Here is a 4,885-nt window from a genome sequence, read left to right on the forward strand (position 1 = left end):
GGTCCGTTTCATGCTTAATCGCGCATTTATCTGTAGTATATGTCACGTATACTATAGATAAATGTGCGCTTAAGCATGAAACGGACCGCAGCCTAGGTAATCCGTCGGACTGACCTGTATGTAAATGCAACATCCTGTACATTACACTGCAATATATTTTTAATAAAATAATAATTTAATTAATTAATAAATGAAATGTGTAGAATAACTTGAAAAGTAGTAGATACAAAAATTACATTTCAGTAAGGAAAAAGTTAAGTGGTCTCGCGGACTGACTGCAGGGGTTGCGAATATAGGAGGTCTCAAGTTTTTTAAATTCTATCATCACCTCAGGATTTTTTCCGGGTCCTAGTATCTTTCATCACTACTATTAACAGTAAGTTAATCAGTTGATTGGTAAATTGAATCAGAAAGATTAATTCGAGTGAAATCTCGAATTGATTTCTCCTATTACAAGGCGATGTGTCATTGGTTTTTTTTTTATATTGTAATATATTGCTGTGATGCATTTCGGAAGACATTTTAATATAACTGTAATATTACATTAACATTACGATAATACTTCTACTATATTAGAGTGTAATATTGCAATGGAAAAACAATATTACTGTGATATTGCAGGAATATTACGTGCATAGACTTATGTCTATGATTACGTGCTATGTGGAAGATTTTGAGTGCGCTTAAAATGCTATAAAACTGCGTTGATTGTACACACTTATAGTGCACTTTTTTAGTAGATTTCGAATGCGCTTTTAAAAGGATACTAGATACCGATTATCCGAGACCTGTAAATCGACGATTTAGAAACCTAAATTTTTCTAATTTCTAATTTTTTGTACTACATTACATGAAAAATGGTTCTACAGAAGGAAATAAATATAAAAAACGACATAGTGCTTTTGAAAATGAGTATATAATGCTCTTTTGAACTTTTTTTTTATTCATAATGATAGCATATATGATAACCTATTCCTATTCTGTCATCGCAAATATCTTTTATTTTCATCAACTAGACATTCTAACCATAATCTGTGTCTCATTATGTTCTGTTTTGTCGTACTTAGTGCGCTAATTCAGTGTAAATACATACAGAAGCTTAGAAATAATTCTACATATATGAATATACAGGGTGTCCCAGAATAGCCGTACAATCTCTCGTAGGCAGATAGAAGGAATAAAACTGAGTCGAAAAGTCCTGAACCATTTTTTTCTATTATTTATAATAAAGGTGTAATTATTGAGTAAATCAGGCCAATCAGCGCCGATCTTTAGCCAGGCGCACGTCAGTAAGCGCTCACAAACACCAGGCGCGCGGCTCACTGACGTGCGCGTGGCTAAAGGTCTGCGCTGATTGGCCCGCTTTACTCAATAATTACTCCTTTATTATAAATAATAGAAAAAAATGGTTCAGGACTTTTCGACTCAGTTTTATTCCTTCTATCTGCCTACGAGAGATTGTACGGCTATTCTGGGACACCCTGTATATGGTGAGGTTATAGAAGAAAACTATATAAGAGAAAAAATTTATACTGAATTGTGACACATTCTAAAGAACGAGCGCACTCTCTTAGCACAATTTACTTATTTTTGGGGAAGCATTTTGGATTTAATGCAGTAAATACGACACAAAATTAAATATTAGAAACGTCGGTTTACAGGTCTCTATATCCAGTACTTCCTTAAGCTCGTTCTATATAATTGCAAGAGATGAATCGCATGATCACAAGCGATATTGCGATCGTCGTAAGGTCGTCGCAAGCACAAATCACAAAGTTTGCCAAAAACCAAAGATTGCGTCTCTGCGATTTTGCGACAGCCAATAAGCATCCCTAATAAGCACATTCGTGAAAATATTGCAGAAAAATGGCATCATAAATGGCAACGATTTTGCAATGATTGCACTAAGATGATTCGCCATAACGCAACAGTTTTGTCGAAATAAAATTTTGCAAATAATATTTGTCAAAAATTGCGAAAAAGTTATGCATTTCCACAGTATATACCTCCAATAGACAAATTGTGAAAATATTGCACAAATATGACCATAAGTGACGACTTCTTGCATTTCTTTATATGCAATCATATTTCTACATATTTGAAACATCACATAGCTGAATTTCTTTTCTCAATTATTGGACAATTTCTTTGTGAAATTAATTTTGCAAATATACTGCTAAGATGATTCGCCATATCGTTATTCTTTTGCCAAAATAGTATTTGGAAAGTAATTTTGCAAACAACTACAAATATTTCAGAAAAGTTCAATGTTTTTACATCTATTTCCTAAAATGTCTGTATAATTGCAAATTACAATTTTAGTGCAAGATTTCGTCACATAATTTTGTAAATGGTTTCCTATCAGGGATTGAGCTCCTCATTTTCGTGTTTCTGTATTCTTTGCTTATTGGCTATAACTTACGACTAATGTAGATGCTCAAATCGCACGATTCTTACGTCTTGCGACAATGCGATCGTGCGATTCGTCTCTTGCAATCAATGTAGGTCTTTAAATCGCTAAAATCGCTGTTTTTTAGCGCTTTTCAGGCGCTAGTGTGCTACGTGAGCTTAATCGAGATTTAAGTTATGCATGAGTGTAAATTTGTCCATAGCGTATTCGGAGAAAAATTCTTTATGTGAAATCCATCTACGCGCTTCTATTTTCTGAATGGCAACATGATAAAGCACCTTTCTAGAAAAATGTTTTAGAATCTCGGAAACCATTCCATGATTCCAGCATAGGGCCGGATCTAAAATCATATCAGCGTCTAGCAATTTTTACGAGTCTTGAGAAAGAGGCTAATAACATAATGTTGTCTGTTACCTTACGAATTCAAGCCTTCTTTGAATCCATAATTGGACGTTCTCGTTCTTTTGACCACCGTACTCTGGAATTTGGAAGACAAGCATCGAAACGGCATGTGAAGAAGTAATAGATGCCAAGATAGTAGGACGCGATGAACCTTGGCTCCTTGGTGTCAGCACATCCTGTGCTTGTTGCTCTGCAACACTGCCGTCAGATGGTAGGTTCTGGATTGTATGAACGCTGTTTGCGCTTGTATGAACGCTGCCAACATTTGCTGCATCAAATCCTGTTGCTATTACTGGCACTCAAGTACTTGTTGCTAGATAGCTTGTAACGAGTTAATAGTTGACATCAACATGAACATTTTTGCCGACAGAGGCTGATTCGTCGCTGGAGAGAGAAAGATAGACTAGTCAGTTGACGTTGCCTTACAAAAAACGAGTCGTTCAAGGCACCGGGCCTGGCTTCCTGAGCGAGATCGCCTGGAACATAACGACATCAGCGTCTATCAAAACCTTCCGATTGTCGGAGATCTAAAGTCTTTATCTCTTGGCCTCTCGTTTCAGCTGCTCCAAGGTCATCTGGTTTAATACATCACGATCCATGTTTGTTATGAACGCCAGATTCCACGTGACTCCAGGTAGATTATGCGTGATCTGTCTCTGATGATTACGCGCTCCGTGATCAACAGCGCGAGGAGAACGCGTGATCACAAACTTGTAACGGATCCTTGAATTGAAATACAAAAAAATAGTAAAATAAAAATTTCTACTTTTTTCACAGGAAAATGCAATAAAAGGCATACTCAAAACGAAGTTAGAGATTAAACAAAGCACAAAATGGAACCGGAGCGAGAATTGGAATAGGAGCTAAAAACAGAGCATGAACTGAAAACCGAATTACGATCGAAACACAAAATCGAAAAAGGAAGCGGAGTTAGAATCACACTTCTGACAAAGGGAGACTACGACGTTGTATCAATCGATTTGGACGAAATGTATAGGATCGATAGATGACTATGTGGAGTATTGCAGGGTAAAGTAATAAGACGCACTACTCAAGCATTCGCGAGAAAATCGAATTTGAACATTTTGAGATATTTTATGAGGATATGAAATAGATCGTTTAGTCGAAGAGCGTGTAGCGTAGCGGTAGCGTACTAGGTTAGTAGTGTCGACGTAGGTGGTTCAAGTCTCGATATACTTTTTTTTCTTTAAAATTTTACAATACAATCTAAATGTAAATAATACGTTTTTTTATTTATTTATTGCATGTTATAAAATGTATTTTTTGCATAAAAAATCCGTGATTTAAAAAATACGATAAAAATTAGAAACTACAATAGAATGGCCGCTTTTAGATTTCTCTCTGGTAGTGCGTCTTATTACTTTACCCTGCAATATTCCACAGTCATCTATCGATCCTATAAATTTCGTCCAAATCGATTGATACAACGTCGTACTCTTCTTGTGAGATTGTTTAGAGCTGTACTTACTCTGTTAGAGAGATCACAAAAACAGTATAGAGACTTTTCTTTTTTAAAAAATCATAAGGACTTTACTGGCGAAATAAAGAAAACGTATTTTCACGAACACGTAGAATTATTTAATTACACTTATCACCAATTGTACAAAATCTTTAGATGAGCGAGCGAATTAACTACGCATAAGAATAATTAATTAGTGAGAAAATGTCGTTAAAAACCCGCGAGGAAAAACAACGCGTGGAGTTGTTGCACAAGCAGGACAATCTGGCACGTGGTTCCAGAACGTCCTTCCAGATTCCAGGTTGGATGGCTTCAGCGCCACCTATTCGATTAACGCAACGGAAGATCGATTATATATCGAGATTCGCACAATCGATTTCCTTAAATGTACTTTGTTCGATTTATCCATTATATCCATAAAAGGTCGCTTTTAGCACATCTGATGTAGAGTTCCTAGAATTCAGAGTCTGGTCAATGTTTGATCTGAAGTAAAACCATACTGAATATCGCACAAGACTTGCGATTGTAAAATAAACACGAGGTAAGATAAAAAAAAAAAAAAAAAAACGATATTAGTAAAATCAAGAAGTTTA

At 35.8% G+C, this 4,885-nt stretch overlaps 1 long non-coding RNA gene across 1 annotated transcript; it reads left to right on the forward strand.

Annotated features, from left to right (window-relative positions):
• The first annotated feature begins 2,309 nt into the window (after positions 1-2,309).
• Positions 2,310-4,020, forward strand: LOC109860382. Its single transcript, XR_002250818.1, has 3 exons — positions 2,310-3,023; positions 3,183-3,446; positions 3,590-4,020. It is a non-coding gene; the product is annotated as an uncharacterized LOC109860382 (long non-coding RNA).
• Positions 4,021-4,885: the final 865 nt, after the last annotated feature.

The sequence above is a fragment of the Pseudomyrmex gracilis genome, unplaced genomic scaffold (assembly GCF_002006095.1).
Source record: "Pseudomyrmex gracilis isolate BER0280 unplaced genomic scaffold, ASM200609v1 scaffold_374, whole genome shotgun sequence".
Taxonomy (NCBI): Eukaryota; Metazoa; Arthropoda; class Insecta; order Hymenoptera; family Formicidae; genus Pseudomyrmex; species Pseudomyrmex gracilis.